This window comes from Euprymna scolopes, chromosome 9 (genome assembly GCF_053919585.1).
Source record: "Euprymna scolopes isolate OS-2025 chromosome 9, ASM5391958v1, whole genome shotgun sequence".
NCBI lineage: Eukaryota > Metazoa > Mollusca > Cephalopoda > Sepiida > Sepiolidae > Euprymna > Euprymna scolopes.
Genome location: NC_136490.1, coordinates 168,932,545 through 168,952,901, shown reverse-complemented (window position 1 = coordinate 168,952,901; position 20,357 = coordinate 168,932,545). Strand labels below are relative to the sequence as shown.

The 20,357-nt window shown below is 50.2% G+C and overlaps 14 non-coding genes and 1 pseudogene across 14 annotated transcripts; all 15 read left to right on the top strand.

Annotated features, from left to right (window-relative positions):
- The first annotated feature begins 6,465 nt into the window (after nucleotides 1-6,465).
- On the top strand, nucleotides 6,466-6,664 carry LOC145285209 (U2 spliceosomal RNA). Its single transcript, XR_013869015.1, has one exon. It is a non-coding gene; the product is annotated as a U2 spliceosomal RNA (small nuclear RNA).
- A 564-nt stretch (nucleotides 6,665-7,228) lies between these two features.
- Nucleotides 7,229-7,427, top strand: LOC145285208 (U2 spliceosomal RNA). The gene has a single exon (XR_013869014.1). It is a non-coding gene; the product is annotated as a U2 spliceosomal RNA (small nuclear RNA).
- A 565-nt stretch (nucleotides 7,428-7,992) lies between these two features.
- LOC145285206 (U2 spliceosomal RNA) lies at nucleotides 7,993-8,191 on the top strand. The gene has a single exon (XR_013869013.1). It is a non-coding gene; the product is annotated as a U2 spliceosomal RNA (small nuclear RNA).
- Nucleotides 8,192-8,756: 565 nt separating this feature from the next.
- On the top strand, nucleotides 8,757-8,955 carry LOC145285205 (U2 spliceosomal RNA). Its single transcript, XR_013869012.1, has one exon. It is a non-coding gene; the product is annotated as a U2 spliceosomal RNA (small nuclear RNA).
- A 565-nt stretch (nucleotides 8,956-9,520) lies between these two features.
- On the top strand, nucleotides 9,521-9,719 carry LOC145285204 (U2 spliceosomal RNA). Its single transcript, XR_013869011.1, has one exon. It is a non-coding gene; the product is annotated as a U2 spliceosomal RNA (small nuclear RNA).
- Nucleotides 9,720-10,284: 565 nt separating this feature from the next.
- LOC145285203 (U2 spliceosomal RNA) lies at nucleotides 10,285-10,483 on the top strand. The gene has a single exon (XR_013869010.1). It is a non-coding gene; the product is annotated as a U2 spliceosomal RNA (small nuclear RNA).
- Nucleotides 10,484-11,048: 565 nt separating this feature from the next.
- Nucleotides 11,049-11,247, top strand: LOC145285202 (U2 spliceosomal RNA). The gene has a single exon (XR_013869009.1). It is a non-coding gene; the product is annotated as a U2 spliceosomal RNA (small nuclear RNA).
- Nucleotides 11,248-11,812: 565 nt separating this feature from the next.
- Nucleotides 11,813-12,011, top strand: LOC145285201 (U2 spliceosomal RNA). The gene has a single exon (XR_013869008.1). It is a non-coding gene; the product is annotated as a U2 spliceosomal RNA (small nuclear RNA).
- A 565-nt stretch (nucleotides 12,012-12,576) lies between these two features.
- LOC145285200 (U2 spliceosomal RNA) lies at nucleotides 12,577-12,775 on the top strand. Its single transcript, XR_013869007.1, has one exon. It is a non-coding gene; the product is annotated as a U2 spliceosomal RNA (small nuclear RNA).
- Nucleotides 12,776-13,340: 565 nt separating this feature from the next.
- On the top strand, nucleotides 13,341-13,539 carry LOC145285199 (U2 spliceosomal RNA). Its single transcript, XR_013869006.1, has one exon. It is a non-coding gene; the product is annotated as a U2 spliceosomal RNA (small nuclear RNA).
- A 565-nt stretch (nucleotides 13,540-14,104) lies between these two features.
- On the top strand, nucleotides 14,105-14,303 carry LOC145285198 (U2 spliceosomal RNA). The gene has a single exon (XR_013869005.1). It is a non-coding gene; the product is annotated as a U2 spliceosomal RNA (small nuclear RNA).
- Nucleotides 14,304-14,868: 565 nt separating this feature from the next.
- Nucleotides 14,869-15,067, top strand: LOC145285197 (U2 spliceosomal RNA). Its single transcript, XR_013869004.1, has one exon. It is a non-coding gene; the product is annotated as a U2 spliceosomal RNA (small nuclear RNA).
- A 565-nt stretch (nucleotides 15,068-15,632) lies between these two features.
- LOC145285195 (U2 spliceosomal RNA) lies at nucleotides 15,633-15,831 on the top strand. The gene has a single exon (XR_013869003.1). It is a non-coding gene; the product is annotated as a U2 spliceosomal RNA (small nuclear RNA).
- A 565-nt stretch (nucleotides 15,832-16,396) lies between these two features.
- On the top strand, nucleotides 16,397-16,595 carry LOC145285194 (U2 spliceosomal RNA). Its single transcript, XR_013869002.1, has one exon. It is a non-coding gene; the product is annotated as a U2 spliceosomal RNA (small nuclear RNA).
- Nucleotides 16,596-17,160: 565 nt separating this feature from the next.
- LOC145285252 (U2 spliceosomal RNA) lies at nucleotides 17,161-17,303 on the top strand (annotated as a pseudogene).
- Nucleotides 17,304-20,357: the final 3,054 nt, after the last annotated feature.

The window sequence follows — 20,357 nt, the reverse complement described above, 5'->3', positions numbered from 1 at the left end:
TCGCCACCCCCAGTAGCGTTGAGTTGGGTGTCGCCACCCCGAAAGGTGACACAAATGCCCGTTTTATCCGAGAGCGGGTGGAGAAGAAGGCAAAGAAGTGGTGGGTCCTTGAGGAGGAAAAACCCAGAGTCCCTCTGACTAGGTCCCAGTCCGCCAGGGTTAGTCCCAGCAAAGTAGAGATAGTAGGACTTAGGAGGAGTAAGTCGGAAGATGTAATCGTGGTTGATGGGTGCTCCCCCGGGGGGACGGTGTCCGGTGACGAGACACCAATTAGCCTATTCGAGTGGCCAGCCCTCACAATGAGCGATTGCTCCCCAATCCCTCCTGGACAGGATAAAACAGCAGGAACGGTAGCAGCAGCAGCAGCAGCAGTGGAGGCCAGTATGACCAAAGCGGCGGATAACTGTGCGTGGGGTCGGAAAAAGGTGACCCAGAAGACCCCAGGCTACTACCAGGGACTGTTGCAGGAGAGATTCAAAGACTTCATAAGTGGAAATAAGCTAATGGTGGTGCCCGGAGCTCTGGAAGACATAAAACTCCGCACGGTTTCTCTAGTAACCCTTGACGCCAATGGAAAGGGACTCGTCGGCGTGCCGCTAGAGAAGATGTGCGACGCAATAGGAGAGCTCCGGATACCCGCACAGTACCTGGTTCGGAAATACCACGCTACGTGGGATCTCCTCCTGCCATCAAAGGAGGAAGCAGAGAAGTTAGCAGGAGGAGACCTCACGTGGAAGAACTTAAGGCTCCGCCCCGAGTATCTATCAAAGAGGAGAGCAGGAGTAACAGTGCTCGGGGTGCCCTGCTTTATCACTGCCGACCAGATAGGTGCCACCTTGGCCCAGTTTGGAGAGGTCGAGGAAGTCAACCCAACAAAAGGACCTCGAAATATCCAAACTGGGTCATATAAAATTCATATGAAGGTGGACCGGAAAAATTTTCACTTAATACCGGCGCAGCTAACTTGTGAGGGCTGGCAGATGGCCGTCATCGTCGAGGGGAGGAGGCCATACTGTTGGCAGTGCACCAAACCAGGACACGTGGCCCGATTCTGCCCTCAACGAAAAGACCAACAACCATCGGGCACGAAGGAGGTACCGCAGATTGTTCCAGCAGCGGAGGGCAAAAAGCAGACAGAGGAGGAAGGCGGAACTTGGAGCAAGGTCGTCGCCAAGAGGGGCAAGAAGAAGGAAGGAGGAGCCCCTGTAGAAACAACAAGAGCACCGGCGGCGACCACGAAAAGAAAGTTGCGAATGAGCTCCTCGGAATCCGAAGGGGAGGAAGGAGAGGCTGCTGGAAAACACAGCGAGAAGAGGGAGAGGAAAGAAGCTCCAAAAGAATCTCCCAAGAAGTCTCCCCCAGTGCAAGAAGCCATGGAAGAAATCAATACTGAGCCTCCAACATCAGTCGCCCCAGAGGACGCTCAGCCCACCCCACCCCTGTTTAACACCCCGGAGCCAAAGGTGATAGCTCCAGTTGTGGAAGAAGAAGGAAAAGAAGACCAGGAGAAGGCGGCCCCCAGGAAGGAAAAAACCCGAAAGTGTCCATTCTGGCCGGGGGTCCGCCTCTGCGAGGTGGATGAGGCAGTAGGAGACCTGAGCGGGACGCAGCGAAAACAACTACGCATCCTGGAGAGTCTAAAGATGGTGGAGGGGAAGGACATCTCCGATCCCAGGAACTTCCCAGACGCTCCACAAATAATCACATTCGTCAGGCCCAACAGGGGTGGGCGAGCTAAAGCCCTCTGGAGAATGTTGGAAGAGGGGAAGACGGCATTCCCGGGGTTGAAACTTATAGACGGGGAGCACCCATCCTTAGAGCAGGTCGAGAAGCGATGTGAGGGGAGGGTCCCTGTTTACGTTCACCCCTCATTTTATAGGGCCATTAAGTTGACGTTCCCTCTGGACGTGGGAGGTCTGGCCAAAGACGGGCGGCTTACGCCTGTCCTGCTCACAGGCAGTCTTGGACAGACTTTCGACGTCCTCTCCCCCGAGGATTTCAGACCCTTGTTAGAGGAATATTACTAGGTAGGGAAACATGGCTACAAGCTTAAACCTAGCTAGTTTGAATGCGAGGGGCATGAGGTCTCGAAGCAAGGCTTCTCGCGTGCTGAGGGACCTCATGGCCCTTGAGGTAGACATAGCTGCAATTCAGGAGACCCACTTTGTTGGGGCTGGGGACTGCGGTGTGCTGGTGAACGACTTTGACGTTTATTCAGCATATGGCAGTCTCCAGAGCCGGGGGGTTTCTGTGCTAGTAAGTCGCACCCTATCTGCGACGGTTACACTTGTTCATGCGGACGCTCATGGGAGGCTGGTCGTGGTTGATGTTGCCGTTAGCAGCGGCGCGTTCCGGATCATGGCAGTTTACGCGCCCAACATCCAAACCGAGAGGGTTTCCTTTTTTCGGCGGGTGGAGGGGTTTCTCTCTTCGGGTCCGGAGCGGGTAGTTTTAATGGGGGACTGGAATGCCATCCTGGACCCCAATTTAGATAAGGTCGGGGGGCCTAGCGGGCAGGGTAGGTGTGATAGCAGCCTGTCTGACCTGATGGCCTCGTGCGATCTGGTCGACAGGTTCCGTCTGGATCACCCCGGGAGGGAGATGTGGACGTGGCATACTAGTGCGGCCTCCAGTCCAAGTACATACTTGGACAGGATGTTAATTAGAAGGGGCGACGTAGATTTTCTATCTTGTCCCACGTTCCACTGGTTAGGTCATTCGGACCACAAACTCGTGTTGGCCCGTTTGAAGTTAGGTAATAGGCCTAGGTTGGCTGGCTACTGGAAGATGAACGCCTCCTTGTTGGAGTCGGTCGACTTCCGGGAGCAGCTGACAACACTAATTCAGAGGGAGTTAGTGGGGGCGGTTACCGGGAGTAGATGGTGGGTTAATCTTAAGGTGACCATTAGGCATTTTTGTGTCCAATATAGCCAAAGCCTCGCTTTAACTAGGGCACGGACCAAAAAGCACCTAGAGGATAGATTGACCCGGGCGGTGGCAGGGGGGGATTCCCTAGATCTAGCACTAATTAAGGGGGACCTCAGTCGCTTGGCTAGCGAGCGATATGAAGGTCAAGTAGTTAGGGCTAGGTTAAATAGAGTCTCCAACGAAGCCGTGAACGTTGACGCTGTTGAGCGTGGGGCCGCTTTAAGACGCGGCTCGGATGGGTACATTCGGGAGGTGAAAAACCTGGAAGGACGTTCTCTCGTATCGACGCGGGAGATCTGCAATGGGTTTCGGCAACATTTGGAGGAGCGCTTCACCAAACTACCCAGACTCCGCGGCCAGGAGTTTGGCAGCTATTTAGCTGGCTCGCCCCGCCTTACTGCGGCCCGAGCGGCTAGTTGCGAGGGGGTGGTTACGGAGCGTGAGGTCATTACTGCGTTGAAGCAGGTTGGCCACAACAAATCTCCGGGGCTCGATGGTTTGCCCTACGAACTGTACTTGAGGCTGTCGCCCATGTTTGTGCCCCTTTTGACGGGCGTGTTTAACCACTGGTTTGCCCAGGATTCGATCCCGAGGCAGGTAACCAAAGGAGTGGTCACGCTTCTGAAGAAGGGAAACCAACATGGAGGGGGGAACCTAGATGATTATAGGCCCATAACTCTGCTTAACGCAGATTTTAAGATTTTGGCCCGTATTCTTGCGAATCGGCTGCAGGTCGTTATCGACGAGTTGGTCGAACCGGATCAGAACTACGCTGTGAAGGGTCGAACAATTCAAAACAATCTGCACTTGGTTCGCTCGATAATAGAGGGATTAGAAGACGACACGGAAGCCGCGCTGATCAATTTAGATCAGTCCAAGGCGTTCGATAGGGTGGACCATGGGTTCCTGAGGGCTGTTGTGGAGGCCGCCGGCTTTGGTCCGGACTTCCGCAAGTGGATCTCCGCCCTGTATCGTGACCCCGCGGTGGTGGTGCAAGTCAATGGTAGGTTGTCGGAGTCCTTTGGGGTCTCCCGGTCGGTGCGGCAGGGCTGTCCGCTGTCGCCTCTGCTCTATGTCCTGGCGTTGGAGCCCTTCCTTCGCAAATTAAGGGACGAGGCGGCGAGACCAGTCCTACGCGGCATTGCTCTACCTGGCGGCCGAGTTGCCAGGGTGTCCGCGTACGCCGATGACGTCACCGTTTTCGCAGCCAGTCGTAACGACATCGAAGCGGTGATAGAGGCGATCGCTGAGTACGAAGTTGTCACAGGGGCCGTAATCAATCGCAGCAAGTCCGTCGGTCTGCGGTTGAGCGCCTGGACCGGGGTAAACTCGCTTCCAGGTGCGTTCGGCTGGACTGATGGCCCGGTTAAGATCCTCGGTGTGTGGTTCGGGCCGGATCTCCAGCTGGACAGAAATTGGTCGGAGGTACAGACGAAGGTCGAGTCCGCTGTCGGAACTTGGATTCGAAGGAGATTGTCCTTGAAGGGTCGTGCGGAAGCATGCGCCACTTACGTGTTTCCGTTGATCCTTTACCGGTTATCTGTTCTTCCCCTGCCTGCGGACCGCTGTAAGGCTTTAGAGCGACTCCTTTTCCGACTGCTCTGGAAGGGAGGAAAGCCGTATGTCCGTAGACAGGTCTGTACGCAGAAGCTTAGCGAGGGAGGCTTGGGGATGCCTGATCTGCGCAGCCATCAAAACGCAGAAAGACTGGCGTTCCTAAGTCGGACACTGATAGAGGAGGCACCCTGGGTACCAGCCGTGGAGCACGCTTTCCCACGGCTGTTAACCGACCCCGCCGCCGAAGGTCGCCGTCGACCAGCGGGGGAAGGGCGCTTCCTGACCGAATGCCGAGCCGCCCTTAGGGCATTGCCGGGGTCCAGTGACCTTGCACGGCCTAGGTGGAGGCTATATGAGGATTTAGTGGAGGGTACCGCAAACGACCCGCTGGTGGAGCGGCTACATCTGTCGAGGGGGGAAGTTCTCTCGCTTTGGAGTTGGGCGCCTGCCAGTAGCTACATAAATAATGCAGAGTTCTCGATAACGTGGAGGCTAGTCCGGGATGCGTTGCCTCTCTTCGACCGACTTGCCAGGGATTTTAGGGATCGCGAGTATTATTATCCCCCGTGCCCACGCTGCAACGATGAGAACGAGGACGAGACGCGTGAACACGCGTTCTTTCTTTGCAGCGGGGTACGGAGTCTCTGGAGGTATGTCGAAGGGGTAACGGCTCGCATCGACCCCGAGCGGTCGGTGCCACTTGATTTGGCGTACGTGGTTGACAATGTGGACCCGCCGTTTATCAGGGAGAAACGGGCGGTGTTTCTGGCGATACTGGCTGTAGCTAGATTAGTGACGTGGGTTACACGTCTGAACATTGTCTATGAGGGGCGATCTGTTTCCGATCAGGATCTGGTCCTTTATTTTAAGCACCAACTTAAAATAAAAATCAGATGTGATTGGAAAAGGTTGCCCCGCATCGACTTTGATAGGAGATGGGTGCACAACACTAGTTTGTGCATCCGACGAGGAGCTAGGTATGAGCTTGTGTTTCCACCCTAGTAGTATTCGTCTGGAGGTGCTGAAGTTTCGATTGTCGTGCACTCGGAACCCAGCCCCTCATATGTTAATACGGGGTTTACCCCGTAATCATGGGTAGAAGTAGGTTTGCTAGTTAGGCGGAGTAACCACCTAGAGTGGAAAGCATATACTTTATTTAGGGCCTAGACTAGGGTGAATGTGAGTTTGATCCTGTCCCCTGTAGATCTTTGTTTTTTGTTAGATTGGCACTAGGAGAGCTTCCAAAGATGCCCAAAGTCCACCAGTTTTATTTTGTCCTCGGCCTGTTTTTACCCCTTACGTACATTATCTTGGAAGACGCCATCCATCCCTGTTATCCCCGACCCTAAGTTATTTTTTCTTACAAGTCCCTATTTCCTCCACTCCCCCCTAGGGAACGACCTGCTTGCTTTCACCCTTTCCCCCCGGGGGAAGTGGACCGGAAGACAGTGGGCGTTTCATACGACAGACCAGCCGATAGGTAGGGAGGGTCCCCTTACTAACCCGCCCCCATAGGCATTTTATTAAGTTGTTTTCTTTTTCTTTCTTTTTTGGGTGTATTTTAGTTTGCCCCCCTCCCCATCATCTCACCCCCATTATATATATATAAAAAAAAAAAAAAAAAAAAAAAAAAAATATACTTAAGTTTGTAAATATTATTTTGTTTTGTTTCTTGTAAATAAATGTTTTTCTTTTTCACAGTACGAATGTCGCCCGCCATCCCGATAAGCTGGGGAGCTGTCTATTTTAAGTAGGTCCTGGTAAGAATGTAGGCGGATGTGTTATGATAGAGTCTAGTATAGGGCCTTCTAAATAAAATACTTGCTTTTCAACGCAAGTTTAGCTAGCAGATTTAGCAAAGTCCCGTTTTCTTCCCCACCACCCCCCCCTTACTGGCCTTTGTGCCTAAGTTGTATCGGACCCCAAATGAGGGCTTGGTAGTAGATAATGCCAAGTCCGGGGCCGATACGACTAAATACCATCGCTTCTCGGCCTTTTGGCTAAGATCAAAGTGTAGTATCTGTTCTTATCAGCTTAATATCTGATAGGTCCCTCGCATGGAGGGATCACGATATTAAACTGATTTTTGGACCACGGTCAAGGGTTAGGAGCTTGCTCCCCCTTCTCCACGGGTTGGCCTGGTATTGCACTGCCTCCAGGAGTTTACAGCCCCGGTTTCTGACCCAGCGCCAGCTTGGGGACGAATCCAAAAAACGAAAACCCAAAAACAGACTTTAGCTTTATTTTTCATTTTTTTTTTTTTTGTTTTTCTTTCTTCTTGGGTTTGTTTGGTTTTGTTTTGTTGTGGGTTTTTCATTGCTAATTAAGCAATTAATTGCTTCATTTTAATTGCCCCCCAAAAAACGAACGCCCCTTAAATTAAACAGACTTTAGTTTTCTTTCTTGTTTTGTTGGGGTTTATCTGTTTGTTTTTGTTATTGTTTTTGTTTTTGTTTTGTTTTTCCCCCTGTGCTAATGCATTCATTAAGCAATTAGTTGCTTCATTTCATTTGCCTCGTTGCCTGGGATGGTTAATTAGCTTGCGGGCCCTTTTTTTCGCTTTCATCCTGATTTACTCGCTTGGGGGCTCGCCCCTGCTGCTGGAGGACGACTCCACTTGGCCGCGCACCTGTCCGACTGTTCCACCTCGCTGCTGGGGGGTGCCTAGCAGCCCAGGAAGCACTGCCCGACGACGGTGGCCCCAGTTGAGGGTCGTCTGGCGACCGCGGCCCCTAGGGGCCGCATCGCTTCTCGGCCTTTTGGCTAAGATCAAAGTGTAGTATCTGTTCTTATCAGCTTAATATCTGATAGGTCCCTCGCATGGAGGGATCACGATATTAAACTGATTTTTGGACCACGGTCAAGGGTTAGGAGCTTGCTCCCCCTTCTCCACGGGTTGGCCTGGTATTGCACTGCCTCCAGGAGTTTACAGCCCCGGTTTCTGACCCAGCGCCAGCTTGGGGACGAATCCAAAAAACGAAAACCCAAAAACAGACTTTAGCTTTATTTTTCATTTTTTTTTTTTTTTGTTTTTCTTTCTTCTTGGGTTTGTTTGGTTTTGTTTTGTTGTGGGTTTTTCATTGCTAATTAAGCAATTAATTGCTTCATTTTAATTGCCCCCCAAAAAACGAACGCCCCTTAAATTAAACAGACTTTAGTTTTCTTTCTTGTTTTGTTGGGGTTTATCTGTTTGTTTTTGTTATTGTTTTTGTTTTTGTTTTGTTTTTCCCCCTGTGCTAATGCATTCATTAAGCAATTAGTTGCTTCATTTCATTTGCCTCGTTGCCTGGGATGGTTAATTAGCTTGCGGGCCCTTTTTTTCGCTTTCATCCTGATTTACTCGCTTGGGGGCTCGCCCCTGCTGCTGGAGGACGACTCCACTTGGCCGCGCACCTGTCCGACTGTTCCACCTCGCTGCTGGGGGGTGCCTAGCAGCCCAGGAAGCACTGCCCGACGACGGTGGCCCCAGTTGAGGGTCGTCTGGCGACCGCGGCCCCTAGGGGCCGCATCGCTTCTCGGCCTTTTGGCTAAGATCAAAGTGTAGTATCTGTTCTTATCAGCTTAATATCTGATAGGTCCCTCGCATGGAGGGATCACGATATTAAACTGATTTTTGGACCACGGTCAAGGGTTAGGAGCTTGCTCCCCCTTCTCCACGGGTTGGCCTGGTATTGCACTGCCTCCAGGAGTTTACAGCCCCGGTTTCTGACCCAGCGCCAGCTTGGGGACGAATCCAAAAAACGAAAACCCAAAAACAGACTTTAGCTTTATTTTTCATTTTTTTTTTTTTTTGTTTTTCTTTCTTCTTGGGTTTGTTTGGTTTTGTTTTGTTGTGGGTTTTTCATTGCTAATTAAGCAATTAATTGCTTCATTTTAATTGCCCCCCAAAAAACGAACGCCCCTTAAATTAAACAGACTTTAGTTTTCTTTCTTGTTTTGTTGGGGTTTATCTGTTTGTTTTTGTTATTGTTTTTGTTTTTGTTTTGTTTTTCCCCCTGTGCTAATGCATTCATTAAGCAATTAGTTGCTTCATTTCATTTGCCTCGTTGCCTGGGATGGTTAATTAGCTTGCGGGCCCTTTTTTTCGCTTTCATCCTGATTTACTCGCTTGGGGGCTCGCCCCTGCTGCTGGAGGACGACTCCACTTGGCCGCGCACCTGTCCGACTGTTCCACCTCGCTGCTGGGGGGTGCCTAGCAGCCCAGGAAGCACTGCCCGACGACGGTGGCCCCAGTTGAGGGTCGTCTGGCGACCGCGGCCCCTAGGGGCCGCATCGCTTCTCGGCCTTTTGGCTAAGATCAAAGTGTAGTATCTGTTCTTATCAGCTTAATATCTGATAGGTCCCTCGCATGGAGGGATCACGATATTAAACTGATTTTTGGACCACGGTCAAGGGTTAGGAGCTTGCTCCCCCTTCTCCACGGGTTGGCCTGGTATTGCACTGCCTCCAGGAGTTTACAGCCCCGGTTTCTGACCCAGCGCCAGCTTGGGGACGAATCCAAAAAACGAAAACCCAAAAACAGACTTTAGCTTTATTTTTCATTTTTTTTTTTTTTTGTTTTTCTTTCTTCTTGGGTTTGTTTGGTTTTGTTTTGTTGTGGGTTTTTCATTGCTAATTAAGCAATTAATTGCTTCATTTTAATTGCCCCCCAAAAAACGAACGCCCCTTAAATTAAACAGACTTTAGTTTTCTTTCTTGTTTTGTTGGGGTTTATCTGTTTGTTTTTGTTATTGTTTTTGTTTTTGTTTTGTTTTTCCCCCTGTGCTAATGCATTCATTAAGCAATTAGTTGCTTCATTTCATTTGCCTCGTTGCCTGGGATGGTTAATTAGCTTGCGGGCCCTTTTTTTCGCTTTCATCCTGATTTACTCGCTTGGGGGCTCGCCCCTGCTGCTGGAGGACGACTCCACTTGGCCGCGCACCTGTCCGACTGTTCCACCTCGCTGCTGGGGGGTGCCTAGCAGCCCAGGAAGCACTGCCCGACGACGGTGGCCCCAGTTGAGGGTCGTCTGGCGACCGCGGCCCCTAGGGGCCGCATCGCTTCTCGGCCTTTTGGCTAAGATCAAAGTGTAGTATCTGTTCTTATCAGCTTAATATCTGATAGGTCCCTCGCATGGAGGGATCACGATATTAAACTGATTTTTGGACCACGGTCAAGGGTTAGGAGCTTGCTCCCCCTTCTCCACGGGTTGGCCTGGTATTGCACTGCCTCCAGGAGTTTACAGCCCCGGTTTCTGACCCAGCGCCAGCTTGGGGACGAATCCAAAAAACGAAAACCCAAAAACAGACTTTAGCTTTATTTTTCATTTTTTTTTTTTTTTGTTTTTCTTTCTTCTTGGGTTTGTTTGGTTTTGTTTTGTTGTGGGTTTTTCATTGCTAATTAAGCAATTAATTGCTTCATTTTAATTGCCCCCCAAAAAACGAACGCCCCTTAAATTAAACAGACTTTAGTTTTCTTTCTTGTTTTGTTGGGGTTTATCTGTTTGTTTTTGTTATTGTTTTTGTTTTTGTTTTGTTTTTCCCCCTGTGCTAATGCATTCATTAAGCAATTAGTTGCTTCATTTCATTTGCCTCGTTGCCTGGGATGGTTAATTAGCTTGCGGGCCCTTTTTTTCGCTTTCATCCTGATTTACTCGCTTGGGGGCTCGCCCCTGCTGCTGGAGGACGACTCCACTTGGCCGCGCACCTGTCCGACTGTTCCACCTCGCTGCTGGGGGGTGCCTAGCAGCCCAGGAAGCACTGCCCGACGACGGTGGCCCCAGTTGAGGGTCGTCTGGCGACCGCGGCCCCTAGGGGCCGCATCGCTTCTCGGCCTTTTGGCTAAGATCAAAGTGTAGTATCTGTTCTTATCAGCTTAATATCTGATAGGTCCCTCGCATGGAGGGATCACGATATTAAACTGATTTTTGGACCACGGTCAAGGGTTAGGAGCTTGCTCCCCCTTCTCCACGGGTTGGCCTGGTATTGCACTGCCTCCAGGAGTTTACAGCCCCGGTTTCTGACCCAGCGCCAGCTTGGGGACGAATCCAAAAAACGAAAACCCAAAAACAGACTTTAGCTTTATTTTTCATTTTTTTTTTTTTTTGTTTTTCTTTCTTCTTGGGTTTGTTTGGTTTTGTTTTGTTGTGGGTTTTTCATTGCTAATTAAGCAATTAATTGCTTCATTTTAATTGCCCCCCAAAAAACGAACGCCCCTTAAATTAAACAGACTTTAGTTTTCTTTCTTGTTTTGTTGGGGTTTATCTGTTTGTTTTTGTTATTGTTTTTGTTTTTGTTTTGTTTTTCCCCCTGTGCTAATGCATTCATTAAGCAATTAGTTGCTTCATTTCATTTGCCTCGTTGCCTGGGATGGTTAATTAGCTTGCGGGCCCTTTTTTTCGCTTTCATCCTGATTTACTCGCTTGGGGGCTCGCCCCTGCTGCTGGAGGACGACTCCACTTGGCCGCGCACCTGTCCGACTGTTCCACCTCGCTGCTGGGGGGTGCCTAGCAGCCCAGGAAGCACTGCCCGACGACGGTGGCCCCAGTTGAGGGTCGTCTGGCGACCGCGGCCCCTAGGGGCCGCATCGCTTCTCGGCCTTTTGGCTAAGATCAAAGTGTAGTATCTGTTCTTATCAGCTTAATATCTGATAGGTCCCTCGCATGGAGGGATCACGATATTAAACTGATTTTTGGACCACGGTCAAGGGTTAGGAGCTTGCTCCCCCTTCTCCACGGGTTGGCCTGGTATTGCACTGCCTCCAGGAGTTTACAGCCCCGGTTTCTGACCCAGCGCCAGCTTGGGGACGAATCCAAAAAACGAAAACCCAAAAACAGACTTTAGCTTTATTTTTCATTTTTTTTTTTTTTTGTTTTTCTTTCTTCTTGGGTTTGTTTGGTTTTGTTTTGTTGTGGGTTTTTCATTGCTAATTAAGCAATTAATTGCTTCATTTTAATTGCCCCCCAAAAAACGAACGCCCCTTAAATTAAACAGACTTTAGTTTTCTTTCTTGTTTTGTTGGGGTTTATCTGTTTGTTTTTGTTATTGTTTTTGTTTTTGTTTTGTTTTTCCCCCTGTGCTAATGCATTCATTAAGCAATTAGTTGCTTCATTTCATTTGCCTCGTTGCCTGGGATGGTTAATTAGCTTGCGGGCCCTTTTTTTCGCTTTCATCCTGATTTACTCGCTTGGGGGCTCGCCCCTGCTGCTGGAGGACGACTCCACTTGGCCGCGCACCTGTCCGACTGTTCCACCTCGCTGCTGGGGGGTGCCTAGCAGCCCAGGAAGCACTGCCCGACGACGGTGGCCCCAGTTGAGGGTCGTCTGGCGACCGCGGCCCCTAGGGGCCGCATCGCTTCTCGGCCTTTTGGCTAAGATCAAAGTGTAGTATCTGTTCTTATCAGCTTAATATCTGATAGGTCCCTCGCATGGAGGGATCACGATATTAAACTGATTTTTGGACCACGGTCAAGGGTTAGGAGCTTGCTCCCCCTTCTCCACGGGTTGGCCTGGTATTGCACTGCCTCCAGGAGTTTACAGCCCCGGTTTCTGACCCAGCGCCAGCTTGGGGACGAATCCAAAAAACGAAAACCCAAAAACAGACTTTAGCTTTATTTTTCATTTTTTTTTTTTTTTGTTTTTCTTTCTTCTTGGGTTTGTTTGGTTTTGTTTTGTTGTGGGTTTTTCATTGCTAATTAAGCAATTAATTGCTTCATTTTAATTGCCCCCCAAAAAACGAACGCCCCTTAAATTAAACAGACTTTAGTTTTCTTTCTTGTTTTGTTGGGGTTTATCTGTTTGTTTTTGTTATTGTTTTTGTTTTTGTTTTGTTTTTCCCCCTGTGCTAATGCATTCATTAAGCAATTAGTTGCTTCATTTCATTTGCCTCGTTGCCTGGGATGGTTAATTAGCTTGCGGGCCCTTTTTTTCGCTTTCATCCTGATTTACTCGCTTGGGGGCTCGCCCCTGCTGCTGGAGGACGACTCCACTTGGCCGCGCACCTGTCCGACTGTTCCACCTCGCTGCTGGGGGGTGCCTAGCAGCCCAGGAAGCACTGCCCGACGACGGTGGCCCCAGTTGAGGGTCGTCTGGCGACCGCGGCCCCTAGGGGCCGCATCGCTTCTCGGCCTTTTGGCTAAGATCAAAGTGTAGTATCTGTTCTTATCAGCTTAATATCTGATAGGTCCCTCGCATGGAGGGATCACGATATTAAACTGATTTTTGGACCACGGTCAAGGGTTAGGAGCTTGCTCCCCCTTCTCCACGGGTTGGCCTGGTATTGCACTGCCTCCAGGAGTTTACAGCCCCGGTTTCTGACCCAGCGCCAGCTTGGGGACGAATCCAAAAAACGAAAACCCAAAAACAGACTTTAGCTTTATTTTTCATTTTTTTTTTTTTTTGTTTTTCTTTCTTCTTGGGTTTGTTTGGTTTTGTTTTGTTGTGGGTTTTTCATTGCTAATTAAGCAATTAATTGCTTCATTTTAATTGCCCCCCAAAAAACGAACGCCCCTTAAATTAAACAGACTTTAGTTTTCTTTCTTGTTTTGTTGGGGTTTATCTGTTTGTTTTTGTTATTGTTTTTGTTTTTGTTTTGTTTTTCCCCCTGTGCTAATGCATTCATTAAGCAATTAGTTGCTTCATTTCATTTGCCTCGTTGCCTGGGATGGTTAATTAGCTTGCGGGCCCTTTTTTTCGCTTTCATCCTGATTTACTCGCTTGGGGGCTCGCCCCTGCTGCTGGAGGACGACTCCACTTGGCCGCGCACCTGTCCGACTGTTCCACCTCGCTGCTGGGGGGTGCCTAGCAGCCCAGGAAGCACTGCCCGACGACGGTGGCCCCAGTTGAGGGTCGTCTGGCGACCGCGGCCCCTAGGGGCCGCATCGCTTCTCGGCCTTTTGGCTAAGATCAAAGTGTAGTATCTGTTCTTATCAGCTTAATATCTGATAGGTCCCTCGCATGGAGGGATCACGATATTAAACTGATTTTTGGACCACGGTCAAGGGTTAGGAGCTTGCTCCCCCTTCTCCACGGGTTGGCCTGGTATTGCACTGCCTCCAGGAGTTTACAGCCCCGGTTTCTGACCCAGCGCCAGCTTGGGGACGAATCCAAAAAACGAAAACCCAAAAACAGACTTTAGCTTTATTTTTCATTTTTTTTTTTTTTTGTTTTTCTTTCTTCTTGGGTTTGTTTGGTTTTGTTTTGTTGTGGGTTTTTCATTGCTAATTAAGCAATTAATTGCTTCATTTTAATTGCCCCCCAAAAAACGAACGCCCCTTAAATTAAACAGACTTTAGTTTTCTTTCTTGTTTTGTTGGGGTTTATCTGTTTGTTTTTGTTATTGTTTTTGTTTTTGTTTTGTTTTTCCCCCTGTGCTAATGCATTCATTAAGCAATTAGTTGCTTCATTTCATTTGCCTCGTTGCCTGGGATGGTTAATTAGCTTGCGGGCCCTTTTTTTCGCTTTCATCCTGATTTACTCGCTTGGGGGCTCGCCCCTGCTGCTGGAGGACGACTCCACTTGGCCGCGCACCTGTCCGACTGTTCCACCTCGCTGCTGGGGGGTGCCTAGCAGCCCAGGAAGCACTGCCCGACGACGGTGGCCCCAGTTGAGGGTCGTCTGGCGACCGCGGCCCCTAGGGGCCGCATCGCTTCTCGGCCTTTTGGCTAAGATCAAAGTGTAGTATCTGTTCTTATCAGCTTAATATCTGATAGGTCCCTCGCATGGAGGGATCACGATATTAAACTGATTTTTGGACCACGGTCAAGGGTTAGGAGCTTGCTCCCCCTTCTCCACGGGTTGGCCTGGTATTGCACTGCCTCCAGGAGTTTACAGCCCCGGTTTCTGACCCAGCGCCAGCTTGGGGACGAATCCAAAAAACGAAAACCCAAAAACAGACTTTAGCTTTATTTTTCATTTTTTTTTTTTTTTGTTTTTCTTTCTTCTTGGGTTTGTTTGGTTTTGTTTTGTTGTGGGTTTTTCATTGCTAATTAAGCAATTAATTGCTTCATTTTAATTGCCCCCCAAAAAACGAACGCCCCTTAAATTAAACAGACTTTAGTTTTCTTTCTTGTTTTGTTGGGGTTTATCTGTTTGTTTTTGTTATTGTTTTTGTTTTTGTTTTGTTTTTCCCCCTGTGCTAATGCATTCATTAAGCAATTAGTTGCTTCATTTCATTTGCCTCGTTGCCTGGGATGGTTAATTAGCTTGCGGGCCCTTTTTTTCGCTTTCATCCTGATTTACTCGCTTGGGGGCTCGCCCCTGCTGCTGGAGGACGACTCCACTTGGCCGCGCACCTGTCCGACTGTTCCACCTCGCTGCTGGGGGGTGCCTAGCAGCCCAGGAAGCACTGCCCGACGACGGTGGCCCCAGTTGAGGGTCGTCTGGCGACCGCGGCCCCTAGGGGCCGCATCGCTTCTCGGCCTTTTGGCTAAGATCAAAGTGTAGTATCTGTTCTTATCAGCTTAATATCTGATAGGTCCCTCGCATGGAGGGATCACGATATTAAACTGATTTTTGGACCACGGTCAAGGGTTAGGAGCTTGCTCCCCCTTCTCCACGGGTTGGCCTGGTATTGCACTGCCTCCAGGAGTTTACAGCCCCGGTTTCTGACCCAGCGCCAGCTTGGGGACGAATCCAAAAAACGAAAACCCAAAAACAGACTTTAGCTTTATTTTTCATTTTTTTTTTTTTTTGTTTTTCTTTCTTCTTGGGTTTGTTTGGTTTTGTTTTGTTGTGGGTTTTTCATTGCTAATTAAGCAATTAATTGCTTCATTTTAATTGCCCCCCAAAAAACGAACGCCCCTTAAATTAAACAGACTTTAGTTTTCTTTCTTGTTTTGTTGGGGTTTATCTGTTTGTTTTTGTTATTGTTTTTGTTTTTGTTTTGTTTTTCCCCCTGTGCTAATGCATTCATTAAGCAATTAGTTGCTTCATTTCATTTGCCTCGTTGCCTGGGATGGTTAATTAGCTTGCGGGCCCTTTTTTTCGCTTTCATCCTGATTTACTCGCTTGGGGGCTCGCCCCTGCTGCTGGAGGACGACTCCACTTGGCCGCGCACCTGTCCGACTGTTCCACCTCGCTGCTGGGGGGTGCCTAGCAGCCCAGGAAGCACTGCCCGACGACGGTGGCCCCAGTTGAGGGTCGTCTGGCGACCGCGGCCCCTAGGGGCCGCATCGCTTCTCGGCCTTTTGGCTAAGATCAAAGTGTAGTATCTGTTCTTATCAGCTTAATATCTGATAGGTCCCTCGCATGGAGGGATCACGATATTAAACTGATTTTTGGACCACGGTCAAGGGTTAGGAGCTTGCTCCCCCTTCTCCACGGGTTGGCCTGGTATTGCACTGCCTCCAGGAGTTTACAGCCCCGGTTTCTGACCCAGCGCCAGCTTGGGGACGAATCCAAAAAACGAAAACCCAAAAACAGACTTTAGCTTTATTTTTCATTTTTTTTTTTTTTTGTTTTTCTTTCTTCTTGGGTTTGTTTGGTTTTGTTTTGTTGTGGGTTTTTCATTGCTAATTAAGCAATTAATTGCTTCATTTTAATTGCCCCCCAAAAAACGAACGCCCCTTAAATTAAACAGACTTTAGTTTTCTTTCTTGTTTTGTTGGGGTTTATCTGTTTGTTTTTGTTATTGTTTTTGTTTTTGTTTTGTTTTTCCCCCTGTGCTAATGCATTCATTAAGCAATTAGTTGCTTCATTTCATTTGCCTCGTTGCCTGGGATGGTTAATTAGCTTGCGGGCCCTTTTTTTCGCTTTCATCCTGATTTACTCGCTTGGGGGCTCGCCCCTGCTGCTGGAGGACGACTCCACTTGGCCGCGCACCTGTCCGACTGTTCCACCTCGCTGCTGGGGGGTGCCTAGCAGCCCAGGAAGCACTGCCCGACGACGGTGGCCCCAGTTGAGGGTCGTCTGGCGACCGCGGCCCCTAGGGGCCGCATCGCTTCTCGGCCTTTTGGCTAAGATCAAAGTGTAGTATCTGTTCTTATCAGCTTAATATCTGATAGGTCCCTCGCATGGAGGGATCACGATATTAAACTGATTTTTGGACCACGGTCAAGGGTTAGGAGCTTGCTCCCCCTTCTCCACGGGTTGGCCTGGTATTGCACTGCCTCCAGGAGTTTACAGCCCCGGTTTCTGACCCAGCGCCAGCTTGGGGACGAATCCAAAAAACGAAAACCCAAAAACAGACTTTAGCTTTATTTTTCATTTTTTTTTTTTTTTGTTTTTCTTTCTTCTTGGGTTTGTTTGGTTTTGTTTTGTTGTGGGTTTTTCATTGCTAATTAAGCAATTAATTGCTTCATTTTAATTGCCCCCCAAAAAACGAACGCCCCTTAAATTAAACAGACTTTAGTTTTCTTTCTTGTTTTGTTGGGGTTTATCTGTTTGTTTTTGTTATTGTTTTTGTTTTTGTTTTGTTTTTCCCCCTGTGCTAATGCATTCATTAAGCAATTAGTTGCTTCATTTCATTTGCCTCGTTGCCTGGGATGGTTAATTAGCTTGCGGGCCCTTTTTTTCGCTTTCATCCTGATTTACTCGCTTGGGGGCTCGCCCCTGCTGCTGGAGGACGACTCCACTTGGCCGCGCACCTGTCCGACTGTTCCACCTCGCTGCTGGGGGGTGCCTAGCAGCCCAGGAAGCACTGCCCGACGACGGTGGCCCCAGTTGAGGGTCGTCTGGCGACCGCGGCCCCTAGGGGCCGCATCGCTTCTCGGCCTTTTGGCTAAGATCAAAGTGTAGTATCTGTTCTCAGTGCTTACTGCGGTCTGCCTTTAAGTCGAGTTGTGAGCTCTTAAGCTTTTAGCTTAGAGTTTTTTCCTTCTGCTCTCTGCAAGGACCAGCCCCTTCTTGGGGATTTGGACCCGCAAAGACTTGTTTTTGTTTCTTGTTATATGTTATTGCCCATCCTGGGCAACTATTAACTGTTTTTTCTTTCTTTGTTACAGATAGTCCGGGGTCCAGCTAGCACTTAAGCAGCCGGCAGGGCCAAGGGAAACCGACGTGCCTTTTTAGGCGAAGGTCCCCTTGGTTTCCGAATCGGCGGGTGTCTAGCCGGGCCTTGGGCCACCAAATAGATGGAGCAGGCCTCTGCTCCTGCCACCTTGGGGGACGCCCCAGGTGTAGCTATCGTGAAGGGTCCGGGGGGTGCCGTCCCGCAAGGCACCCCCAGTTCGAGAAGGGTTTCCGGGGTCGCTGCCCCAGAGTTGGCCGGATCGCGAGAGGGGGTCGCCACCCCCAGTAGGGTCGAGGCAGGTACGAGAGCGGGGGCCGCTACCCCCAGTGAGGTCGTGTCGGGTGTTGCCGCCCCAAAAGGCAGCACCAATCGGATGTCCGGAGCAAGAGCGGGGGTCGCCACCCCCAGTAGCGTTGAGTTGGGTGTCGCCACCCCGAAAGGTGACACAAATGCCCGTTTTATCCGAGAGCGGGTGGAGAAGAAGGCAAAGAAGTGGTGGGTCCTTGAGGAGGAAAAACCCAGAGTCCCTCTGACTAGGTCCCAGTCCGCCAGGGTTAGTCCCAGCAAGGTAGAGGTGGTAGGACTTAGGAGGAGTAAGTCGGAAGATGTAATCGTGGTTGATGGGTGCTCCCCCGGGGGGACGGTGTCCGGTGACGAGACACCAATTAGCCTATTCGAGTGGCCAGCCCTCACAATGAGCGATTGCTCCCCAATCCCTCCTGGACAGGATAAAACAGCAGAAACGGTAGCAGCAGTAGCAGCAGCAGTGGAGGCCAGTATGACCAAAGCGGCGGATAACTGTGCGTGGGGTCGGAAAAAGGTGACCCAGAAGACCCCAGGCTACTACCAGGGACTGTTGCAGGAGAGATTCAAAGACTTCATAAGTGGAAATAAGCTAATGGTGGTGCCCGGAGCTCTGGAGGACATCAAACTCCGCACGGTTTCTCTAGTAACCCTTGACGCCAATGGAAAGGGACTCGTCGGCGTGCCACTAGAGAAGATGTGCGACGCAATAGGAGAGCTCCGGATACCCGCACAGTACCTGGTTCGGAAATACCACGCTACGTGGGATCTCCTCCTGCCATCAAAGGAGGAAGCAGAGAAGTTAGCAGGAGGAGACCTCACGTGGAAGAACTTAAGGCTCCGCCCCGAGTATCTATCAAAGAGGAGAGCAGGAGTAACAGTGCTCGGGGTGCCCTGCTTTATCACTGCCGACCAGATAGGTGCCACCTTGGCCCAGTTTGGAGAGGTCGAGGAAGTCAACCCAACAAAAGGACCTCGAAATATCCAAACTGGGTCATATAAAATTCATATGAAGGTGGACCGGAAAAATTTTCACTTAATACCGGCGCAGCTAACTTGTGAGGGCTGGCAGATGGCCGTCATCGTCGAGGGGAGGAGGCCATACTGTTGGCAGTGTACCAAACCAGGACACGTGGCCCGATTCTGCCCTCAACGAAAAGACCAACAACCATCGGGCACGAAGGAGGTACCGCAGATTGTTCCAGCAGCGGAGGGCAAAAAGCAGACAGAGGAGGAAGGCGGAACTTGGAGCAAGGTCGTCGCCAAGAGGGGCAAGAAGAAGGAAGGAGGAGCCCCTGTAGAAACAACAAGAGCACCGGCGGCGACCACGAAAAGAAAGTTGCGAATGAGCTCCTCAGGATCGGAAGGGGAGGAAGGAGAGGCTGCTGGAAAACACAGCGAGAAGAGGGAGAGGAAAGAAGCTCCAAAAGAATCTCCCAAGAAGTCTCCCCCAGTGCAAGAAGCCATGGAAGAAATCAATACTGAGCCTCCAACATCAGTCGCCCCAGAGGACGCTCAGCCCACCCCACCCCTGTTTAACACCCCGGAGCCAGAGGTGATAGCTCCAGTTGTGGAAGAAGAAGGAAAAGAAGACCAGGAGAAGGCGGCCCCCAGGAAGGAAAAAACCCGAAAGTGTCCATTCTGGCCGGGGGTCCGCCTCTGCGAGGTGGATGAGGCGGTAGGAGACCTGAGCGGGACGCAGCGAAAACACCTGCGCATCCTGGAGAGTCTAAAGATGGTGGAGGGGAAGGACATCTCCGATCCCAGGAACTTCCCAGACGCTCCACAAATAATCACATTCGTCAGGCCCAACAGGGGTGGGCGAGCTAAAGCCCTCTGGAGAATGTTGGAAGAGGGGAAGACGGCATTCCCGGGGTTGAAACTTATAGACGGGGAGCACCCATCCTTAGAGCAGGTCGAGAAGCGATGTGAGGGGAGGGTCCCTGTTTACGTTCACCCCTCATTTTATAGGGCCATTAAGTTGACGTTCCCTCTGGACGTGGGAGGTCTGGCCAAAGACGGGCGGCTTACGCCTGTCCTGCTCACAGGCAGTCTTGGACAGACTTTCGACGTCCTCTCCCCCGAGGATTTCAGACCCTTGATTGACGAATACTATTAGTTAGGGAAACATGGCGGCAAGCTTAAACCTAGCTAGTTTGAATGCGAGGGGCATGAGGTCTCGAAGCAAGGCTTCTCGCGTGCTGAGGGACCTCATGGCCCTTGAGGTAGACATAGCTGCAATTCAGGAGACCCACTTTGTTGGGGCTGGGGACTGCGGTGTGCTGGTGAACGACTTTGACGTTTATTCAGCATATGGCAGTCTCCAGAGCCGGGGGGTTTCTGTGCTAGTAAGTCGCACCCTATCTGCGACGGTTACACTTGTTCATGCGGACGCTCATGGGAGGCTGGTCGTGGTTGATGTTGCCGTTAGCAGCGGCGCGTTCCGGATCATGGCAGTTTACGCGCCCAACATCCAAACCGAGAGGGTTTCCTTTTTTCGGCGGGTGGAGGGGTTTCTCTCTTCGGGTCCGGAGCGGGTAGTTTTAATGGGGGACTGGAATGCCATCCTGGACCCCAATTTAGATAAGGTCGGGGGGCCTAGCGGGCAGGGTAGGTGTGATAGCAGCCTGTCTGACCTGATGG